The 24,591-nt window shown below is 40.9% G+C and overlaps 1 non-coding gene and 1 pseudogene across 1 annotated transcript; one reads left to right on the top strand and one right to left on the bottom strand.

Annotated features, from left to right (window-relative positions):
• The first annotated feature begins 18,423 nt into the window (after nt 1-18,423).
• On the top strand, nt 18,424-18,484 carry LOC142453975 (U7 small nuclear RNA). Its single transcript, XR_012785520.1, has one exon. It is a non-coding gene; the product is annotated as a U7 small nuclear RNA (small nuclear RNA).
• Nucleotides 18,485-20,350: 1,866 nt separating this feature from the next.
• Nucleotides 20,351-21,821, bottom strand: LOC142453670 (ADP-ribosylation factor-like protein 5A pseudogene; annotated as a pseudogene).
• Between the last annotated feature and the right edge of the window lie 2,770 nt (nt 21,822-24,591).

Raw genomic sequence — 24,591 nt, 5'->3', positions numbered from 1 at the left:
ATACCTTGAAAATCTGTAACAATGTGATTCCTTTTCTTTTCATAGGCCAACAGATCTATAATTTGAAATTTTCTTCCTTTTCCTTATAAATCTTCAAAATGGTTTATCAAAGTATTACAAATAAAACACTTCTACTTCTGCTGCCTTTTTTATTATAATTTTTTCAAGTTTGTTAATGTCCTTAATTCATTACCATCTACTTTTTAAAGTAAATCTTTCTTTTCCCCTCTAGTCATACTTAATTTGGGTTTTTTTTTATATATTTGTTCTCTTCTAAGCACTCCAGTTATAAATTTGCCTGGGTCACTGCAGACATGGCCAAGTCCAAGAACCACACAATGCACAGCCAATTCTGAAAATGGCGTAGAAGCCCTGATCACAGTGATATGGATCGCTTCAGGGGTGGACCCCAAGTTCCTGAGGAACATGCGCTTCACCAAGAAGCACAGCAAGAAAGGCCTGAAGAAAATGCAGGCCAACAACGCCAAGGCCATGAATGCAAATGGCGAAGCTATCAAGGCTTCCTGTGAAGCCCAAGGAGGTCAAGACTAAGATCCTAATGGGCATCAACTAGAAGCTCAATGGACTGGCCTACATTGCCCATCCCAAGCTTGGCAAGCATTGACAAGGTTCTGAGGCTCTGCTGGCCCACAGCGGAGGCCAAGACACAAAGTACCATAGGCTGGCTCTACAGTCAAGGCCTTAACCCCAGCTCAAGCTCTCTGTGTTAGACATGTCTCTCTAGAGAAACAAAACCAGGACACTTATGATTTTATAGAGAAACAAAACCAGGGCACTTATGGTTTTATATATATTTAGATAGGTAGACAGATAGATAGCATAAGAAATAAACAGTTAATTAATCTATAAAGCAGTACAAATGGCTCAGTACAACTCACTTCCATGAGACAGCTAATACACGGGCAGACTTTCAAGTCTTGAGGGCCACCGGGTGCAAGTCAAGGAAGCAGACAACTGAGTCCTCTGTAAAGCCGTTCAGGCAATCCAGCCACAGACAGCAAACAGCAAGGCAGGTAGGTCACCCACAGTCAGCCAGATGACAGGGTCCGACAGTCCCCAGCTCAAGCAATGTTTACTCCAGCAGCGTGATGAAGCAGGTCTCGAAGGAACCTCAAACTACAGCAACACAGTCCATGGGTTAGGTGTCCCATAGGTAGTGTAGCTTGAAAATTGAGGCAGAGAACAAGCTAAGGCAACTGCACACAGGTCCGATCATCAAAGAGCAAGAGACAAGAGAGCTAGAAAGGCAAGGCTCACTGAGTCATTTATCTCTCTGCCCTTCAATCACTGGTAGTTGATAAACTGTGTTTATTTGCCAGGTTGGCACAATAAACCTGAACTATCACACTCTCAAAGGTAACCAAGCTCCCACAAAGTAGAGTTCTCTATCTGAGGACAAGAGGGATTGGACTGCCATCTGTATGGAGCTATTTGCACAAATAAACCTAAGGTGGGCAAAAAAACAATTGTCTCTGAAAGTGTTTTGGTGATCTCTCCTACATTTTTGTAAAGTTACTGTTATTATTTCTTTAGTTTAAAATATTGTCTAATTTCCCTTTTAATTTCTTCCTCAACACGCCATGAATTATTTAGAAGTGATTGCTTCACATACAAAGATGTGAGTGTTTTCTCAATCTTCTTGATTTATAATTTAATAAAGTTGTCTAGAGAATATATTCCAAACTTATGAAACATATTGAGACTTGTCCTATGGATGAATATATGATCTCTTCAATGGATATTTTAAAATTAAAAGCTATAAATGCATTTTGTCCTAATTGGGTGTAAGTCGCTATAAACGTCAATCATCAGGATGGTGGAAAGCATTTGTAACTTCTATTTCCTCGCTGATGCTTGTTTGCATGAAACTATGGAGGTATTTTTCTGCCTCCATCCACCTCCCAAGTTCCCACACCACCATCATGTACTCAGCAAGCACTGGGAGGAGAGTCAGCTGACAAGGAAGTTAGTTTTATACTTGGAGTCTATAGGGATTCAATCAATCACACAAGGACACAGGCTATTTAAATGCTGATGTTTTCTCATTGCCCCACCAAAACCTTCCTTTCTCTATTAGGGCCCAATCTTCATCCTAGTGATGCTGAGATTCGGCAGAAGATCCAGGGGAGGAGAATGGAAATCTGTCCCTGTTCAACTAAGCAGAAATTGTCCATATCAGGAATCTGGAGGTTTTAAATGCTCTTTAGAGGCTTTAAATATAGATTCTCCCTTTAACTGAGTTCATATACTTTTATTCTTGTCTTTATGGTAGCAATGATGGCCCTTGTAACTTTCTACACCCTCCATGCCACTGTGGCTTATGATTTTGTTCCTCCATATTGATAGTCTTTGCCCGTTTATTAAAAGCTTTGTGTCCTGTTTCTTTAAGAGGATATAGCACAATTTATCGATTCTCTACCTGAATATTAAGAATGCTTCTTTTCTATTACTATGGCACAAGACATTTTGATATGACGCATGTATGTGAGGGAGTGTAAACACTGAGGATAGAAGTGTTGGATTCTCTAAAACACCCCAAGGGTGACACCAGTTTACACTCACCCCCCATGCACAGCACTCAATTCTCCCCTGCAACATGCTGTCATCGATGTATTTTCTACTGTTTTTAATATACAGAACTTTTATAAACAAGACAGGTTTATCAATCTTTTAGAACTGAATATTCTAAGTCCTAATGTAACAAATATTCTACACTTGATCTTAGCCAAACGGCTGAGAAGCGACGTAGCAAATATTCAATGTCACTCATTTGAAGTTGATCTGTGCCAGTTATTATAGGTCTAGATCAGCTTGATTTTTGTGGTTGTGGTCAATCATGTTATATTTGCATTTTGATTTTAAAAGCTACCTCCGACCTGCCACCCACTCACGATTCTAATCATATGAGTAATCTCATTCCAATAGAGTCTTATAAATCCGTGATTAAAACAAAACAATTGTATTTCCCACTTTGAGAAGAGAAATATTTCTTCACTTTGCTATTTAGATTGCATTTGTTTGATGACTACTGAGTTTGAGGAGACATTTTGTTGCCCACTGGCCTGTTTCTCTCTCTCTCTCTCCCTCTCTGAACTTTTTATTGTCGTTTGGGTGAAAATTTACAGACCAAAATGGTTTTCCATCCAACAATTTACATACATTTTGTTACTTAACATTTGTTTCCATTCCTCTAAAATAACAGCACGCCATGTGTTTCTCCTTTGCCATGTGTTTCTCCTTTCTGTTCTTCCTCCTTCCTGCCCTTCCTTGCCTCTGAGTTTTATTTCTGGGCAAATATGCCCATGTACTTTCTATTGTTCTAGAAATACCTTTCTCCGTAGTGTTCACTTTATAGGTCTGTCTAGTGTTTAGCTAACAGTTGACCCCCAGGTTGTGTTCCAGGGTTGAAGGGCATCTAACAGCTGCAATTTAAGGGGAGGCATCATCACCAGTAAATCCAGTCGTTTTTATTATTCCTAACTTTATTCTAATGGTTTTTTTTCTCTCACTCTGCTAATAGAGGACCTTGTATTGTGATTTCAATTGGAGTGGCTGGTAGAGGTGGCTGGGCACCAACTAGTTCTCCGGATCTCAGCATCATGGAAGCTGTCGTTTGTATGATCCATTATTCCAGAGGCCCAATGTTTCCTTCGGTCTTTGATCTTCTTTTCTCTGGGTGGGGAGTGACCAATTAGATGGCTCCTAGACCCACTCAAGTGGGATGTAAAACATTGTCTTTATGGAGTGTGTGGTGCTAGTTGACTTGGTGTCCCCCAAATTCTGGTTCTAGGCACCCAGGCCCAGTGACTTGTGTTTGGTCACAACAGGAGTTTTAAGAAGCTTGCACTGGCATATTCTTTTCTGTAAATAGTTTATATCCTTTGCCCATTTTCTGTGGGATCCTTGTTCACTTACTTATTGACTTGTGTTGACAATTTTGCATAATAAGAAATTTAGTTTAATATTTGCTTTACATCTTATCCATTTTCTTTGAAGTTTACATATTTTTAAATGTGTGATTTTCTCCATGAAGATAAAATTTACATATTTATATTAGTGTATTTTTTCCTGTCTGTCTTTTTAATTTTTATTTTTCTTATTTATTAGAGAAGATTTTTTTCTTTAAAGATAATTTTAACAGGTGTATTGAGATAAATTGTAAGTACCATAAAATTTTCTCATTGTACATGTGAACTTCAATGATTTTAGAAAACTTTTAAAAAATCATTTCATTAGGGGCTCATACAACTCTTATCACAATCCATCCATACATCAATTGTGTAAAGCGCATTTATTTGTACATTCATTGCCCTCATCAGTCTCCAAACATTTGCTGTCCTCCTAAGCTCCTGGCATCATGTCCTCATTTCCTCCCTCCCCGCTCCCTCCTCCCTCATGAACCCTTGATAATTTATAAATTATTATTTTGTCATATCTTGCACTGTCCAACGTCTCCCTTCATCCACTTTTCTGTTGTCTATCCCCCAGGGAGGAGGTCACATGTAGATCCTTGTAATCAGTTCCCCCTTTCCACCCTACCCTCCCTCAACCCTCCCAGTATCACCACTCACACCACTGGTCCTGAAGGAATCATCCGCCCTGGATTACCTATGTTTCCAGTTCCTATCTGTACCAGTGTACATCCTCTGGTCTAGCCAGAGATGTAAGGTAGAATTGGGACCATGATACCTGCGTGGGGTGGGGGTGGGGGACATGGAAGCAAGAGGAAAGTTGTGTGTTTCATCGTTGCTACATAGCACCCTGACTGGCTTGTCTCCTCCCCGCGACCCTTTTGTAAGGGGATGTCCAGTAGCCTACAAATGGGCTTTGGATCTCCACTCTGCTCTCCCCCACCCATTCATAATGATATGATTTTTGTTCTGATGATGCCTGATACCTGAGCCCTTTGACACCTCATGATCACACAGGCTGGTGTGCTTCTTCTATGTGGGCTTTGTTGCTTCTCAGCTAGATGGCCGCTCGTTTACCTTGATTTTAGAAAACTTATATTTGTGCCACTATCATCACAATCCAGCTTTGGAACATTTTCATCAGCCAACGTTTTTCATGTTTACACATAAATCACATCATGCCCTCAAGCATCCTCTGCTCTGCTTTCTGTGTCGAGAAAGCTGTATTTTTTAAATATTCGATATAAAAAGAAGAATCATAGAGCAAATAGTCATTTTCCCCCCACTGAGAATGGGAAGTGGGCCCAATTCCTTTTTATTGGTGAACATTATTCCATTCAATGGCTGTAGCACATTTCTCTGTTCCCAGTTTGGGGGATTATGACTGATACTTCTATCAATACTTGCATATGTATCTTTATGAATACATTTATTTTCATTTCCCTTGAGTAAGTTTCAAGTGGTGGAATTTCTGGGTCAGACGATAACGTCATAATAAGTTGAAGGGAAAACATGATCAAGGTCTCCAAGGGTTTCATTCTACTTAGATGCATAGTCAACACGCGTGGAAGCAGCAGTCAAGAAATTAAAGGACATTTTGCAGTAGAAAAATCTACTGCGAAAGGCCACTTCACACTGTTAAAAAGCAACAATGTCGCTTTGAAGACTAGGTGCATCTGACCCAAGCCATGGCATGTTCATTCTCCTCAAGTGCATGTGAAAGCTGGAAAATGAACAAAGAAGACCAAAGAACAATGGATGCATTTAAATTACAAAATTCGTAAGGAATGTTGAATATGCTTTGGGCTAGCAAAAGAACAGACAAGTTTGGGTTGGAAGGAATACAGCGCAATGTTCCTCAGACACCATCTTCTCACTCCGTTGGAAATGTTACCAGGAGCTTGGTAAAGCAGATCAATGACTAGATCGACGCAGTGTCCGCAGCACAGGACTAAATCATTGGGGGATGGGCAACAGGAAAGTGGGTGAAGGGAGACTCCGGGCAGTGTAAGATAAGATAAAATAATAATTCATAAATTATTAAGGGTTCATGAGAGAGGGGGGAGTGTGAAGGGAGGGGAAGGAAAAAAATGAGCTGATTCCAGGAATCCAAGTGGAAGGCAAATTTTGAGAATGATGAGGACAAGTGTATAAGGATGCTTTACTCAACTGATGTATGTATGGATTGTGATAAGAGTTGTATGAGCTTCTGGAAGACCTACCCATTCTAGATAGATCTGCCAATCAGCAGGAAGAAAGTAAGCAGACCAGTTCCTGGACGTCCCCACTCTTTAATATTCCAGATGATGTACACTCTCTTGTATTGCCAGATTATCAGTATTTTTATCAGTATTTTAAAAAATAATTATTTTATCACCTCACCTACTCAACAAATACTTACTGAGCAGTTACTATATGTCAGATATTGTATTAGATAGCTTGGGAATGTGTCTGTAATGACTGCTACTTCTGATCATTGTGATTATTTGTGTTATAGTAAACTTTTAAAGTATTTTAAAAAAGAGTTGTATTAGCCCCAGTAAAATGATTTATAAAAATTTTTCCTGAAAAATATAGTTTTTCTCATAAAACTAATTATCAGCATGTTAAGTTATAGAAATCAATAAAATAATACTGATGCTTACTTTTTTTCAAATTACAAGTGGGTTTATGGTTAGCAATTTTCATTTAATATGTGTACACACACATATGTACACACATACGCTCAAAACATGAATTGATGATGCCCAACAAGAATAATAGACCTCCATGAAGAAATTCATTAAACATACTGACAACCTGACAATTCCAAACACCATTATTTCTTATTTTAGGTTTAATAGTTAGATCGTTTTAAGAAGAATTGTGCAACCATCACGACAATCCATTTCATAACATTTTCTTCTTTCTGGTACTCATTGCTAGCTTCCCATCCCGCCCCCGCCGCCACTGCCACCACCCCTGCCCCACCTCCTCTGCCATGCCCCTAAAAAATTATTAACATAGCTATTCACTCTTTAGTTACCTGTCCTGGGAAAGAAAGGCTGGACTTTCTACTCCTGTAAAGAGTTATAGTTTCAGAAACTCAGGAGCAATTCTACACGGCCATATAGGGTCACTATGAATCAGCATTGACTCGATGGCAGTGAATTTGGTTTGCTTTGGGTTGAATTTTATGTACAGAAAATCAAGCAAAACATAAACAAGAAACAAACAAAACCAATATCGATGACCAAACAAAACAGAGAAAACCCTCAATCAAAAAGAAAGCGGAAAACATTAAATATTGAAACAACTTTAAAATGGTTCCAAAAATATCAGAATGATAAGGTGCTATATTTTGCCCTAACTACAACTGTAAAAGACTTTCCAATGGTCTCCGTCCCATAGCAAAGTTATTCACATCCCTCAACTATCAGCAGAGGGACCTCAATGGAGGCCTAAGTCATGTGGACTTGCAGATTGACTTTGGGCTTCCACTGTCACCCATAGCCTTCTGCAAACCAGGTGTTACGAATTTAAGCTCTAATACCTTCCCCATCTCTGGATTTGGATTTTGTTTTTTTACAATGCTTGAATCAATCACACAGGCTGGCGTGTTTCTTCCATGTGCGTTTAGTTAGCACCTCACTTAGGTGGCTGCTTGTTTTAAGACAAGCTCCGAAGACCTCAGACGCTCTTCTTTCTGTAAACATCATTATTTCTTATGTTCACTGTAGCGCAGGGTGCTGAGCAGCATGCGTTTGTGTTTGATGAAGCAAAGGTGTAGGAGATCTCCATGATTTGGGTGAATTCATGGGCTTTACCCTACCTCAATTAAAATTCCTGAGAACACAGGAAAACCACGAAGTAGCAGACAAGAAAGCAAGGACATCGTCCAGATTCGCATCTAAATTCAGAAATATAAGTGAAAGCAATTTATTGTCATGTATCCCTCTTTTCCTCTTTTGTTTCTACTTCTTTTTCTTGAAGCTAGAAGAAAAAGATGATGTTCAGTCCCTGTTTATTGGAGAAACCTTTCATAAAGTCATGTGAGCAGAAGCTGAGTTCAGATCGCGGGAAGGAGTATGGGCTAAATAAGACGGAAACTGGGGTGGGGGTGGGGGCAATGGACACACGGTATGACGAGCAAACGTGAGGACCTCCAGGAAGTCAATTACACAGTTTGGAGAAACACTTCAGGAAGAATATTTTCTGTGGAGTCACGGAACCAGGAGTGAGCCAGATTCTGAAGCTGGACTTTTTTTTTTGTGGACAAGTAAGAGTGAAGAGTGATATATTTTCATGCGTTGAATAAGCTGGGACAGAAGATTCTTTTTGCAGTATCGCTATCTTCATTTCTGCTCCGGAGGCTTGAAGAGTACAGAGAAGAGTGTCGCTTCCAAACAACTCTACCAGCAACCTCATTTCCCTCACTCTCAGGGCCTCCTGTTAGAGCAACCCAGCCAGAAGACAGATGAGGATTTTAAAATTATCATAAAAACCAACAACCCTAAGTTTCTGTGACCCAATGCTGTCCTTGAGTGCAGGCCTGTTAAGCAGAGAGGAGACTCTTTAATATAAACTGCCTGATGAATAGTCTGAATCAAAAATCTTTCCTGCTACTTCTCTTTCCTACCTTGCCATCTCTACTATCAATTCTAGGAGAACCAAATCTAATTAAAATCACAAAACCCAAAACCTTTGTGTTGTAGGTGAGAGGTGAGAGTTTACTATCAGATCATCATTTCCATTCGACAATTTTAGCAACTCATCAACCATCTTCATGACTTGCCCTATTCCTGACCTCCTCACTTTTCCCCCACCTCCCTCCTTTAGGAGAGTCTCTCCCCCTTCACGCTCTTTGTCTATTGCTTCCCTTTCCTCTCTTCTCCTTCCACCCCTGATGACCACCAAAGTATGTTTCTTAATTTGTTTTTCTGTATCAGTGGTCTCATACCATCTATGTCTGTTTGCGATTGGTTAACGTCACTCAACATGATGTGCTCCAGTTCCACCCAGGCCATGAGGTATCTCACAGAGCCGTCAACTGTAGTATTCCCTTGTGTGTACAGACCAAGGCTTATTTATCCACTCCTCTACTAACGGCTACAGGGGCTGCGATGAGGATGGGTGAGCTCCTGCTGTGTTCCTTAGAAGGCATTTCTTATAAGAAAGGAATATATCAAGTAATGTGGTTTCTGGGTCATATGGTATTTCCATTGATGAGGTGCCACACTGCTTTCTGTAGCGGTTGTACTGTTTTATAGTCCCACTAGTAGTGTAAGAGGGTGCCAATGTCACCACATGCCCTCTAGGATTCGTTTTTATTTTTCTGCTTTCTAAAATTTTATGATCATAGCCTGTGTAAAGTGCCATCTTACTGTCTTGATTTGCTTCTCTTGGGTGGTCAGTGATCCCAAGCGTTTCTCCATTAATTTTTTGCCCTCCTGAATGTCTTCTTTAGTAAATTACCTATTCATGTTCTCTGCTCATTTTTAAAAATTGGGTTATTCATGTTTTCTTGTTGAGATGTTGCATTTTTCTATATATTTTAGAGATTAGTCCCTTGTCTGATATTCAAATAAATTTCCAAGTTTGTGGGTTTTCTTTTTAATCTTTCAGGGAAATCATTTGATGTACCTGTCTTGTTTTAAAGAAGTACCAGTTATCTATTTTATATTTGGCTTTGCATGTGTTTCTCACGATGTTTGATAGAGTTTTTAAACTATATATTATGGCCTCTAATTTGCCCCCGCTTTTCACTGAAGAATTCTGTAATTCCAGGGCTCCAACCATCTTTAGGTCATTTTTTATATACGGAGTGAGGTATGAGTCCTATTTTTCTGCAAAGTGAAATACAATTTTGCCAGCAGTATTTGTTGAAGATACTATCTCTCCTTATTTAATGTGTATCAGTCTTTTGTCAAAAATCAGTTGTCTCTGGGTCAATGGATTTATTCCTAGGTTCCATATCTTGTGTCATTTGCCTATGTATCTCATTGTATCAATATTAGGCTATTTTGACTCTCATGGCTGTTTAGTACTTTTTGAGATCTAAGTTTTTGTCAGAGGAAACCAAAGGGTCCGCAAGCACAATTGTACGGCGATAAAATATAAAGGTAAAGTCATAGAAGAGAGGAGAGATAGGAGAGAGAATAAAATAAACGAGTCAGACACATTTCATAGTAGCATGCTCTCCTCAGCCCCTCTTGGTGGTCCACACGGAGGTGGGAGAAGAGAGAGCAAGTATATTTCCAGCCCCAGCTTGTATATATTTAGGGGACGTACAAGCCCCCCCTGAGTACAGGCAGCCATATATGTAACAGGAAGGGGTTTTCCAATAGGCATGCATGTGACAGGAAGGGAATGAGCTGGGGGGTGTACATGCAATAAGAAGGGGAGGGACTAGGGGTACACATGTGACAAGATGGGCCGATCCTAGATTCAAGATGGCAGCCTAACCTTGGTCATCCTTGAGTTGGCTTGACCTTGTCTCTCTGCTCCTTATCAACAGGGAGTAGACCCCTACGGTGGGACAGACAATAGGGTCTGATTGCTCTAGATAACTGATACTCTCAGGGAGATAACCTCTAAGCAGCTGACCTCCAGAGTGTACAGTCACCCACCATTAGCTAGCTACGTCTGGCATACAATATGAGGAACATTCTGGGGAAAAACGCTTTTTCATCTCATAGGTTTTCAAATTTGTTAAGAGTATAGACTTTCCATTAACAACACAGAACAAAAATTCATATGAATGAGGGCGAGTACAGAGTAGAGACCCAAAGCCCATCTGTAGACAATTGGACATCCCCTTACAGAAGTCACAGGAAGAAACAAGTCAGTTAGGGTGCAGCATAGCATTGATGAAACATACAACTTTCCTCTAGTTCTTTAATTACAAATCTGACTAGACCAGAGCATATACACCGGTACAGATAAGAGCTAGAAACACAGGAGATCCAGGATAGATAAACCCCTTAGGACCAATAATGAGAGTAGTGATACCAGGAGAGTAAGGGAAAAGTGGGTGGAGAAAGGGGAACCTGAGCACAATGATCTACATATAACCCCCTCCCAGGGGGATGGACAACAGAAAAGTGGGTGAAGGGAGACATCGGTCAGTGTAAGACATGAAATAATAATAATAATGTATAAATTATCAAGGGTTCATGAGGGAGGGAGGAGGGAAAATGAGGAGCTGATACCAAGTGCTCAAGTAGAAAGAAAATGTTTTGAGAATGATGATGATGGCAACAAATGTGCCTGACACAATGGATGGATGTATGGATTGTGATAAGAGTTGTACAAGCTCTCAATAAAGTGATTTTTTTTTAAAAAAGAGTATAGACTTCAGAATACCGTATTATTATGTATTTTATTTCATTTGATTCTGTTGTGATGCCACCCATTTAATTTCTTATTCAGGATATTTGCATATTCTTTTCCTTTGTAAATTTGCCAATTGTCTATCTTGTTAATCTTTTCAGAGAGCCAACTTCTTGCCTTGTTGATTCTATTGTTTTTCTGCTTTCTGACTAAATTATTTCTGCCCTGATATTTATTTATTTTCTACTGATGGTTGAGTTTTTCTGGATGCTCTTGTTCTAATTGCTGAAGATGTTGGCTTAAGGTATTGATTTTGTATACTTTTTTGATGTGGAATTTATTGCTATAAATTGCCCTCCGGTTACTGCCATTGTTGTGTCCCAAAAGTTTTAGTATGTTGTATTATCATTCTCATTTGTTTCAAGGAATTTTTAAAAATCATCCTTATTGCTTTCATTACCAGGGAGGGTTTAAGGAGAATGCTGCTCAATTTCCACGTATTTGATTCTTTTGCGCTTCATCTTCCTATTGATTTCTACTTTTATAGCTTTGTGATCTGAGAAGATGGTGTACAGTATGCTGATGTTTTAAAGTGTATTAAGGCTTTCTTTGCAACTTAACATATGGTCTATCTTGGAGAATATTCCACGTGTACTAGAAAAGAATGCATATTGTGTAATGGTTGGGTGAAGTGTTCTTATGTCTTAAAAGGTCAAGTTGATTACTTGTACAGTTTAATTCTCTGTGTTTTTGTTGAGTTTCTTTCTATACACTCTGTCCTTCCTCAAGAAAAGTGTATTTAAGTCTTCTGCTGTTGTTCTAGTGTTATCTATTTATCCCTTTAAATCTATAAGGGTTTGATTCCTGTATTTTGAAAGCCTTTTAGATTTTTAAAAATTTACATCATTTTATTGGGGGCTCCTACAACTCTTATCACAGTCCATATATACATCCATTGTGTCAAGCACATTTGTACATTTGTTGCCCCTCATCATTCTCAAAACATTTGCTTTCCACTTGGGCCTTTAGAATCAGCTCCTCACTTTCCCCCATCCCTCCCTGTTCCCCCTCCCTCATGAACCCCTGATAATTTCTAAATTATTATTGTTTTATCATATCTTACACTTAAACTACCTGACGTCTCCCTTCACCCACTTTTCTGTTGTCCATCCCCCAGGGCTGAGCTTATATGTAGAGCCTTGTAATTGGTTCCCCCTTTCTACCCCACCTTCCCTCTACCCTCCCAGAATCACCACTCTCACCACTGGTCCTGAGGGGTTCATCTGTCCAGAATTCCCTGTGTTTCCAGGTCCTATCTGTACGAGTCTACATCCTCTGATCTAGTCGGATTTTTTAAGGTAGAATTGGGATCATGATAGTGGGCGGGGGAGAAAGCATTTAAGAACTAGATGAAAATTGTGTGTTTGATTGATGCTACACTGCACCCTAAGTGACTGGTCTCCTCCCCACTACCCCTCTGCAAAGGGATGTCCAGTTGCCTACAGATGGGCCTTGGATCCCCACCCTGCACTCGCCCCCCCCCATTCACGATATTATTTTTGTTCTTTGGTTCTTGATACCTGATCCTTTTGACACGTCGTGATCACATAGTGTGCTTATTCCATGTGGGCTTTGTTGCTTCTGGGCTAGATGGCCACTTGTTTACCTTCAAGCCTTTAAGACCCCAGACGCTATATCTCTCAATAGCGGGGCACCATCAGCCTTCTTCACCACATTTGCTTATGCACATATTTGTCTTCAGCATTTGCATGGGGTAGGTGAGCACACAATGACGATTTTTGTTCTTTGGCATCTGCTGCCTGATTGCTTCAACACCTTGTGATCACACAGGCTGGAGTGCTTCTTCCATGTGGGCTTTGTTGCTTCTCAGCTATAGGGCCGCCTGTTTACCTTCAAGCCTTTAAGACTCCGGGTGCTATGTCTTTTGATAGCTGGGCACCGTCAGCTTTGTTCGCCCCATTTGCTTAGGGTGCATAGATATTTATTATAGTTATATCTTTTTGTTCAATTGTCCCTTTGATCATTATGTCCTGCCACTCTTTGTCTCTCTGGGTGGCATTTACCTGGAGTGTGTCTTATCTGTTTTTTTCATTTCCATGAGCTTAACATTTTTGCTTCCACCCTTTGATTTTTAGTCTATTGTTGTCTAAGATAATACTTGTAAGCAGTATATTGAAGGATCCTGTTTTCTTATCCTCTGCTACTCTGTATCTCTGTGCATTTAATCCATTGGTATTTGGTGTCATCATTGATAGGTACAAATTTATTGCTGTCATTTTGTTGTGTATTTTTTTTTGTTGTAGTTATTTCTTTGTTCTTTGAAATTTTTGTGCTGAGTTTGCTTAGTTGTGTTTTTTCCTTATCTTTTTTTCTTTGCTGTTGTGTTACTGTGCAGACGTTCTACTCTCATAAAGAGCTACAGCCTCGAACACCCGCAGGAGAGTTCTGTGCTATGCTATAGGATCACCATGAGTCAGAATTGATTTAATGGCAGTTGAGTTCAAGTTTAAAGTATTTGTGATTTTCCTTTTTTGTTTATTTACTTTATTTGAGACTCTCTGGTTATTGGTTAATTTATTCCCAAATTCAACACATTTTTTTTTCTCAAAATCTACTTGACTTCATCTGTTTGAATATTTTGTATGTACCCTTATTCCTTTTTACTTCTTAATTATCTTAATTACAGATTGACATATCTGACTTCCAATTTTCAGTCTTGTAAGTCTACTTTCCTTTGTTTGCTATGATGATTAGGTTGCCTGCTAGCTTGTCTTGGGTGTTGATCTTAGATTGATACCTGAGGCTGTTGTTGATTCTGCCCAAAGAACTCCGTTAGTATTTTTTGTGTAAGGTTGGTCCAGATTTTACAAATTCCTTTAATTTCTCCCTAACTGAAAATGTCCTTATTTCTCCTTTATATTTGGTGGACAATTTTGCTTGATATAAGATTCTTGGTTGCCAATTTTTTCTTTCATAATTTCATATATGTCATCCACTGTCTCTTTGCCTGCATGGTTTCTCCTGAAAAATTCATGCTTAGGAGGTAACTTTGTTTTTCCCAAGCTTCTCTCAGGATACTTTCCGTGTCTTTGATTTTGGAAAGTTTGATTAGGATATGCCATGATGATTTCCTCTTGGGATCTATTCTGATTGATTTGCTTTCAGCTTCTTGGATGGTTATTTTCTTTTCTTTCATGATTCGTCCAGTAGGCGTTGGATACTTTGCTCTGTGTTTTTCCTGCTTCTTCCTATTCTGGAATTCCTAACATATGTTTGGATTCCTCTTATACTGTTCCACATAATTCTTAGGCTCTTTTAGGACTTTTTGTGGATCATTCTTAATGTTCAGTATTGAAATAGTTGTCTTTAATTTCACTAATTTAGCCTTCCATTTCTTCAATTCTATTTATTTTTATTTTCATTGTATTATCTATTTCTAATATGTTAGTATTGTTTTCTGGATTTAGTTGCTTTTATATGGTTTCTAATTTTTCATTAATTTTGTCATATTGCTCTTGCAGGATTTTCCTGAGTTCTTCCAATGATTTTGGTTTGCATAGCTCTCTAAATCCTTTTCTCGATCCACTGAAAGTACCTAAGAGTCATTCTTCTGCCCGGAGCCATGAGGTCCGGCCATTACTTGGAATTTATTAGCCTGAGCTCTGAGTATTCTTCTACCCCAGCCTACGTGACAGAGCACTGCAGCTGTAAAGCTTGAGCAAACAAGGGGTGATGCTCTTTAGATAAGCACCTGTGTCCTGCATCCCCTTGATTGGGTAAAAGATTGTCCTCACCTGTGCCTGATTTGCATAAACATGCCACTTCGAGGCATAACTGGTTGAAGACTGTAAGCCGTTACTGACTCATGGGCAGGGCACGCTCCCCTCAACTCCCTGATTGGCCTGTTGCCAAAGTAGCCTAATTTGCATGTGGGATGGATGCTTCCCCCCTTTGCTGGCCGATATAAGCTGTAACTCTTTGTTCATTAAACGAGACTTAATCAGGATACTGTCTTGTCTTCATTCTCCGTGCCTCTTGTACCCCCCCCAATTCCCACTCTCTCCTCCAGGTTCCACGTTGAATGTCCCGTGGGACGGGACATTCTTCCGAATTCCTTTTCTAGTAGTTCCAAAGCTTTACCTTACTTGGGGAGGTCTTTTGGCTCCGTATACTTGCTTGTGCCATTTGTGTCTTTGTATGAACTATCATTGACTGTTGTTGCCAACATCACAGTGATTTTCAATTTGTGTTCATTTAGTGAGTGGGTGGTGGTCCTTGTCCCCTAGGTGGAACTGTGGAAGGTGCCAGGCTCACCAGGTTGTATGGGGACACTTGTCACCATCAGATGTAGCAAGACAAAAGCAAACAAGCCAACAGACATAGAAAAAAAATAAAACAAAACAAAAAGAAAGAATAAATGAATGAAGAAAGGACAGACTTCAGGTCAGAGAAGCTAAAAACAAAAGGAAAAGACAAAATAAAGAAAAAGAAATAAAATTACCAGGTCAGCCCTAGTACCCTAAAATACTGCCAACTTCCCACAGTGCTGAGTGGGTCTTTGCCCCCAAATCACAGGAATGTGTGGACCCCACCTGTCTGGCACTATTTTACTATTTTTTGGCGGGGGGAGGGCAGGGGAGAGAAGCCTCAACCCAGCTTCAGCAACACACCAGTCAAGCTCTGCTCCGATGCTTTCAAAATGCTGCATTTGACTTATGTCCTCTGGAAGCTACTCACTGCCACTGAGAGCAAGGAGTGGAAGATTGGATGTGGAGATGACCCTGCTCATCATATAGTAACCCTGCTCGTTTAGGACTACTTTGTGGGGTACTCACTTTTATCATGGTGCTGGAGAGCATGTGGCCCCATTTAGAACAGAAAGGAGAGGGGATAAAGTAGGGTGGGGGGGTATTCCCATAGTCTGGCAGCTCCAGGCTATTGGCAATGACCATGTGTAGAGCAGGCACATACAGGCCCCACTCCACTGATCCCACAACTGGTTTAGTGGGGGGAAGAAAAGAAAGAAAAATGCCCCACTCTGGCTCTGACAGCCCTGTACACTGTGAACCCCCTGTGTAATGGAAAGCCCCAGAACTTGGGATGGCCTACCATAACAGTTTTTTAGGAAGGGTGGGCTAAGGTTGCACCCTCCATTCCACACACAGCTGCAGGAATTCATCAGTTTCTGGTCAGTTGCTTGTTCTTTGTTCTTCGTGAGCAGGGCTTGGGCTCACTCAGCTCTCCTTTCCTTAAGAGATTTGCGGTTCTAGGTATTTCCTCCCTGTTGATTTTCTCCTGTTTGTTTGTTTGTTTGTTTATGGAAAAAATCCTGTGCTATTTTTTACTAGAAACAAGTAAGTCTAATTCTAAAAGAAGATTTGAGTGCAGTAACCGTTAGCTGAAGTCCGCAGTATCCTGGGAAGAAGATAGATGTCTATTAAGACATAGAGGCAAATCTGTCTCCACACACCATTTCCTCAGTTCTTCAAGTCTAATCACACAATGACAGAGAAGAAAGCAGAGCCTGAGAGCCTACACTCTGGAGCTTCAGACACACAAATCCAGCACAATGTTACTAGCCCGAATGGCTCTTCTTTCGTCTGCCTCAAGATCTTGACCCCAAATCTGCACGCATAGCATCCTTTATTTTATCTGCTACAGGGTATACCCACTATGATGACAATGGAGCCATGGGATTTTTATTTCTGAATGTCCTTAAAGGTGATATTTACTGGGAAACAATAGCTTTTTAGAGAGTTACAGTTATACAGGAAATGAACATGAGCACAAAACTCATTGCCATAGAGTCGATGCCAACTCATGGCAACCCTACAGGACCAAGTAGACCTGCCTCTTTATGGAATCGGAAAAGCTTCGCCTTTCTCTCCGGGAGCACTTGGTGGATTCAAACTTCTGACATTGCAGTTAGGAGCCCAATGAGGAGCCAGTCTACCACCAGGGCTCTTTCAATTAATTTGTTGGAAGCCATATTTCTTCCATCAGAGGTGTTCCCATGGGGAATCTCACAGACCAATAGGGTCCTTACCTTTGTGATTCCTGAGGTAGATAAACAACCCCACCCCAAGAGCAGGCCCAGAACAAAGCCCCCGACTCTACTCAGAATCTTGCTCTATACAGATTCAGATTGTACACCTAAGAGTAGTCAGGCTTAGTGGTTTCCAACCCCAGTCCACCTTCTGTAATTGAAACTCTGAGATTTAAAGCCTTTATGAATAGGGGGAAAGGATCTATTAAGGCCAAATACAATCATTAGTCACTTCTGGGGGGGGGGGAGAAGTGTTTTCAATTTGCATTAAGTAAATATAAGGTTAAGGCACTGTACTCATCAACTAACAGACCTGTCACAAGATGTGGGAAGCCACAGCTCTCGCGATGTGGGTAGTCGCAGCTCTCGCCGCCATTACAAGATGGCGCCAGGCAGTCAGGGCGGTGGCCCAACTAAGTGGTAAACAACCACTTAGCGCATGCGCGCTGCTGAGATGACGTAGTCATAACTCCACCCTGGAGTATGCAAACGAAGGTTCTGGCGAACTCACCAATCAATGCATGAGGTTTTGGCAAATGCACCAATCAAGGCACAGCACGTCCCCATAGAGCATATATAAGCAGCAGTAGTTTGGGGTTTCGGGGTCTTTTTTTCCACATTTTGAAAAATTAAACGCCTGTGGAAGAATCCTGTTGTGGCGCGTCTTTTCTTGCTGGCGAGACCTGGCGCGCGACAACAAGATTTTTGACCCCAACATCTGATGTGTGGGAACCTAGGACCCAGAGAGCTTAAGAAGCTGTCTAGAAGGATAGAGCTATTCAAGGCAGGGCTGAGATGGCATTTTCCTCAGGTCAGGAAGAGGAGGCTCACAGTGGATATCTAGATAGCTCAGAGCAACAGTATCAGCAGTGGAAGTTCAGCCCCAGAAGCAAGGGGTGGTACTTAGGGTGAAGAAGTATATCATGAGCACATTCACAAAGGGATAACCGCCTTTCTGTCTGTGAAGCATAATTGCCTCTCCGGAAGGTATAGGTGTTTGTGGAAACTATCAGTGTTAGTCTGGGTATTTTAGAGAAACAAATCCACAGAAACGCATATGTATAAGAGAGAGAGTTTTATATGAAGGCTAAGTGCACATCAAGAAAACATCCCAAGTGTTACAGCTCTTTTAGAATTTGTCTAGCAGGTCTTCTGGTTTTCCTGGAAAACCCCCACACACCAGTAAAACAGCTATTTAACACAAAAAAGAAGAAGAAGAAAACATCCCAACCCAGTGCTGCCCAAGCCCACAAGTCTAACATATGTCGGACACCAATCCACAAAGTCCTCCTCCATCTCACAAAACTCATGAAATGATGCTGACTGCAGGAGGAAAGATGAATCAGTGAGCATGTAAGCATCTCAGTGCTGGCAGGAGTCTCCACATGGCTGCTCCAGAACCCAGGGCCGCATCTGGGTAGGTCCACGTGGCTTCTCCTCGGGGATGTCTTGCAGGAAGTGAGCCTTGTCAACTGAAGAAGGGACCTGGCTAAGGCAGCTACACCCTGATCTGACCATCACAAAGCAAGAGATCCAAGAACTAGAAGGCTCACCAAACCATTTATCTCGCTACCCTTCAATTAACCCCACATGTGTTTATTGGCCAGGTTAGCACAATAAACTTTATCTCAATCACCAATACATTTACCTGTGCTGAAGGAGAAAAAAACATGGAACTAATGAAAACAGGAGGGGAGAAGGGAAGAAAGCTGAGACTCTGGGATAACCAAAGTCCTGTTCCTTGGTGAGTGAGAAGTGTAGGAGGTCAGTAGAGCTGCTCACTCCACTCCACTGTGACAAGGTTGGGGATTTGGGGAAGCTGTTTAATATCCCTTAAAAAGAAATTCTGGTTTTCCTTTAGTTTTCTTCCTTGACACGCCACAGATTATTTAGAATTGCATTGAGCTTCTTTTCAACTTTAATGGTTTACAATCTAATAAATTTGTAGCCAGGAAATATGTCCTATATTATGTCAATCCTGTGAACTTTACTGAGACTTGTTTTCTGGCCTAATATGCCATCTATTTTTCAGATATGCTTTGTGCAATTAAAATGAGTCAATATATTCTGTAGTTATTGAATACAGTCAACATGCATGTCAGTTATTAATGTCAATTAGGTCAAAATGGTTGAAAGTATTCATAACGTGGACTTCCTTGTTGGTGTTTGTTTCATGAAACAACAGAGATGCTTTTCTGCCTTTAGCTTACCTCCCACAGGGAGCCCTGGTGGCAGAGTGAACTGCCCGTTGGTTCTCTAACCACAAAGTCCGTTGTTCCATCAGAGAACGAGGAGGCTGTCTGTTCCCATAAAAGTTTACAGTTTCAGAAAGTCTAGGCAGCAGTTCTATTTTGTCCTGTAGGGTCACTGTGAGTCAGAATCTACCAGATGGCAACGAGTTTGACTTAATTTGATTTATATGCCTCTCAAGTGTACGACACACAAGTCATAAACTCAGTATAAGTTCTGAAAGGAGAATCGGTTGAGAGGAAAGGAGTTTTATATTTGGAGACTCCCTAGGTCCTAGTTCATCACACAAGCTCACTGCCTCATTAACCTCACCCCCTCAAAAGTCTCTTTTTTCATGACAGGTCCAATCTTCCTTCCACCAATGTTCAGATTCAACCGATGGTCCAAGAGAGAAGAGTAGAAACTGTCCTCAGCTATGTCTCTGGGATATGGCATTTTAAGAACTTGTCTAGATCTTCATTTCTATTTGAACGTTTTAAAAATAAGATTTTTCTGAGTTTATTTCATTTAAAGACTCTTTCTTGTCCTGTTAACTGTGATGGTTCTTGTAACTTTCTACATTCTCACTGCCACTAGGGCTTATGGGTTGGTTGCTTTGTTCCTGTCTCTGTGGGTTGTCTTAGTTCATTTACGCAAAACTCTGCTCATTGTTCCTTTGAATGAGTATACCACCATTTATTCATTCACTATATGAAAACTCAGAATGTTTTTCTTTTCTGTTACTGTGGTAGACTCCCTGCCCCCCCCCAATTCAACTTTACAACCTCTCTTTTTTTTTTTTTTTTTTCAAGCTGTCTTCCTCTACTCTATTTGCTTTCAAAGGAGCTCAATGATTCTGGAGATTGGTCAGTATAATACAATGAACATAAGGGGAAAAGTACAAAATGACACTTAACACCAATGTCAACACGCATGTTATTATGGTTGTAATTGAAGATGTTATCATTTTTTTGTTATTCACAAAATTTCTTTAGAACATAAGTCAATGCTATTAACTTGAACTTGAGGTATATACACAAAACATACACAACCTTATGTAAAATACTTTTCAAAAGCAACATTACATTTTAAAATATCGGAAACAGTATCTGTGCTGATTTGTACTTCGACTTAATGGAACAAGAAGAGAACAGCGCTCAACTAGGGAGGGTGGTACTGAAAACAAAGTTTTCCAAGTTAAAAATGTCTTCCTCTCCTTTGTACTTACCAGAGGCTACCCACGGTCCCGAGAGGACTGATTCTGAGGGGAAAAGTCAATCACAGCTTTAGACCTTACTTTGGAAGAACTGATGAAAAAGCAAATCGAAAGGTGAGACTTCGTCGTCTTTTTTTTCCCCCCAAATAAGTGGTCTTAGTTTTTCTTCTTCTAGAAAAAGTTTGAATCCGTTTATTATAAATATATCTAAACCATTCATTGTTGCAGCTTCCAGGTAAAGTCCAGCACTTCGTTTGCACAAAGTCCATGAGACGAGGTCAGCAGAGATCATCTAATCTTAAGTCGTGACATCATCCACTCAAGTCCTTGGCACAGTCCCTCGCCAGTAAGAGCACAGCATGCTTGGATATGCCACTGGTGATCTTTAATAGAAGTGAGCTTCAAAAACTGGGAGATTTCTGCTACAGTCATGCATTCTTTAACATCTTGTTTATTAGCAAAAATCAGCAATCCAGCTTTCCTTAGGTCCTCATGTGCTAACATTTTATAGAGTTCTTCTCTAGTGACAGAAATCCTTTCTCTGTCTGTACTGTCCACAACAACTATTACAAACTCAGTGTTAGTATAGTAAGTGTTCCAGGAAGAACGAAGAGATTCTTGGCCACCAATATCCCACATTAGGAAATGCGTATTATTAACCACTATCTCTTCTACATTACTTCCTATTGTAGGAGATGTATGTACAACTTCATTCATAGAAATTTGGTAAAGAATAGTAGTTTTCCCTGCATTATCCAGCCCAACAATGATAACTTTGTGCTCCTGGTGATTGAACAGTCTCCATATCCTGGTGAAGAGAATTCCCATCCTCGGGCAGCACACCCCACTCCAGCCACCCGGGCCGCCCGCCGGGCCTGCCCCCGGCTCAGGCAGAGGCTGAGGTGAGAGACGCGCCAGAGCCTCCGCCTCTGCTGCTGCTCCCGCGCTTGCCGCCGGCCCGCTTCCCGGGAAGCGGAGGGAGGCCGAAGCCTAGGCCGCCTTGCCGCGCGCGAGGCCCCGCCGCTGCCGCCGCGGCACTCGCCTGGCTCGCGGACATCGCCGCCGCGTTGCCTGCCACAACCTCTCATTTTTTCCCCAGATTTTAAACAGTTTTATTGGCACCTTGTCCACATATCATACAACTCAACAGTTCAACCATATCAAGAAGCATTGTGCAATCTGTACCACATCAGTTTTAGAACATTTTCTTTGTCCTCATAATCATTGTTATTCATGTAATTCTTTTCCCGTTCTGGCAAAAATACACACAACAAAAGTCACCTATTCAACAACTTCTACATGTATAATTCAGTGTCAGTGATTATACTCTTCATGTTGTATAACACAGTTTTTCTATGCAATTTTGAGCACACATGTGAGAATTTATCTAGCATACAAATGCTTAGGAGGAAAACACTGAATTAATCAAAGCACCCAGAAGGCTAAACCAATGTAAACTCACATTCCCATGCTCAGTATAAAAATAATATCCTGCAATATGATATCATCTCATATATTTTATGGAATATTTTATATACAGAATATTTATAACCAAGACAAATTTATTACTTAAAAAAAGATTTTTCTTTTTGGTTGGAGGGAACATAGTTAATTAAAGGCAAAGTAGATTTTAGCAGCTGCAGGTCTTGCACAGACAGAAAAAGGGAGGGGGGAAAAAGGAAGAGGGAGGGTTAAAAAAAGAATTTGGCAATAGATTCTAAATCCTGGAACAACAAGCATTCAATTTTAGTCTCCTCTGGCTCATACACAGCTGATATTTTAGGAATGCTGTCAATAGTGGATTTTGGCTGGAGCTATCATTCATGTGACATTTGTATTTTTTATTGGACTAGACCCTTCCAAGCTGCCACGCGTTCACACTCCTAATAACAGGATATTAAGATAAGTCATAACATTTTGCTGCAAAATCATGGAAACCTTCATTGAGCAAAAAATATCAAAATGTGAAGCTATCGTTTCTCAACCCACCCTCCATGTCGGCCTGTACACTTGAAGACACTATTCCATCGCTAGCCCTCCCTCCAAGGATCCCCGGTGGCCGAGACCTTACCCTGGTCAGCAATTTAAAGCCACCACCGCTCCTCAGGAGAAGGATGGGACTTTCCACTTTAATACAGAGTTACTGGGTCAGAAACCCACCGGGGCAGTTTACCCTGTTTTATAGGGTTCGTTATGAGTCGGAATCAACTCCATGGGAGTGAGTGTTGGATCCCTGCCTCCAAGAATCTGTGCTTTTGATTTACATCACATCAAAACAGCAGTTTGGGCATTATTGAGGGACACACATTTTGTTCCTTTAAAACATGTTTTTGAGTTTGGGGAAGAAAAAGAAGCCTGAACAGGCAAAGTCAGGGCTGGCGGGTAGATGGGGAAAGGTTTCCCAAAGCAATTGTCACGGGGAAGGAAGCCCCTGCTTCTCTCAAAGAATGAACAATGCTGTTTTTAATTTTCTTCAAAATCCTTTATAAGTCCCCATGATAATTTTGAATCTTTCAAGAAAATCTATCAGGATTTTTCTTTTGAGATTCAAAAAAAAGTTGCTGTACCTTTCTGAACTGACCTCTCTGTGTAACTGACCCAGCAGATGCACTTGGAAGTCACTGTTTAAGCAGATCTGGGTTTTGAAGGCACCCCACAAAGACAAAGTCAAATGTATTACGGAAACAACTTGCCTCCTGCCACTGGTCACAGGAATATATCCAAACACTCTTTGTATTTTAGAAATCATCGACCTGTTTTACAAAGTGGGTGAGATAGTTAAGGTTTATTGTGCCAACCTGGCCAATAAACACATGTGGGGTTAATTGAAGGATGGAGGGATAAATGGCCTGGTGAGCCTCGCCTTTCTAGTTCTCAGGTCTCTTGCTTTGTGATGGTCGGACCAGGGTGTAGCTGCTTTAGCCAGTTCCTTGCTTTAGCTGGCAAGGCTCACTTCCTGAAAGATATCCCTGAGGAGAAGCCACATGGACCTACCCTGATGCAGCCCTGGGTGCTGGAGCAGCTGTGTGGAGACCGCTGCCAGCGCTGAGATGCTTACACACTCACCGATTCATCTTTCCTCCTGCAGTCAGCGTCATTTCATGAATTTTGTGAGATGGAGGAGGACTTTGTATATCGGTGTTGGACTAATGTTGGACTGATGGGCTTGGACAGCACTGGGTTGAGATGCTTTCTAAATGTGCACTTACGCTTTAGAGAAAATGCTCTCTCTTATACACATGAGTCTCTTTGAATTTGTTTCCCGAGTTTCCCCAGACTAACACAGTGGGTTTAACATCATCTATCTTGACCAGTAATGCATGAGTTCTAAAAATCAAGCAAACAATCTAATAATCAAAGTAAAGCTCTTGCTTACTGTTTATTAGAAATTGTCATAGTATTTATGTTTGGCCTTTTATTTGTTGTTAGGTTCCATGAGTCAGTTCTGACCCATAGCAACGCCATGCACAACAGAAGGAAGCACTGCCCCGGCCTGCGCCATCCTCACAATTGTTCCTCTGCCTGAGCCCATTGTTGCAGCCTCGGTGTCCATCCATCTCCTTGGGGGCCTTCCTCTTTTTTCGCTGCCCCTCTATTTTTCCAAGCATTATTCTCTTCTCCAGGAACGAGTCTTTCCTGACCACGTGTCCTAATATTTTATATATGTTCACACAAACACAAAGACTCACCATATGAATTGATGCTGCCCAGCAAGAACATATAGGCTTTTGTGAAGAAATTCATGAAATGACTGGCGGCCTCATAGTCCCAGACACCACGGCTATTCCATGCGTATTGCTTCCCATCTAGGGAGGCCTGGTGGCCTAGTGGTTACA

Source organism: Tenrec ecaudatus, chromosome 7 (assembly GCF_050624435.1).
Source record: "Tenrec ecaudatus isolate mTenEca1 chromosome 7, mTenEca1.hap1, whole genome shotgun sequence".
NCBI classification, from domain to species: Eukaryota; Metazoa; Chordata; class Mammalia; order Afrosoricida; family Tenrecidae; genus Tenrec; species Tenrec ecaudatus.
This window is presented reverse-complemented; position numbering and strand designations above follow the sequence as displayed.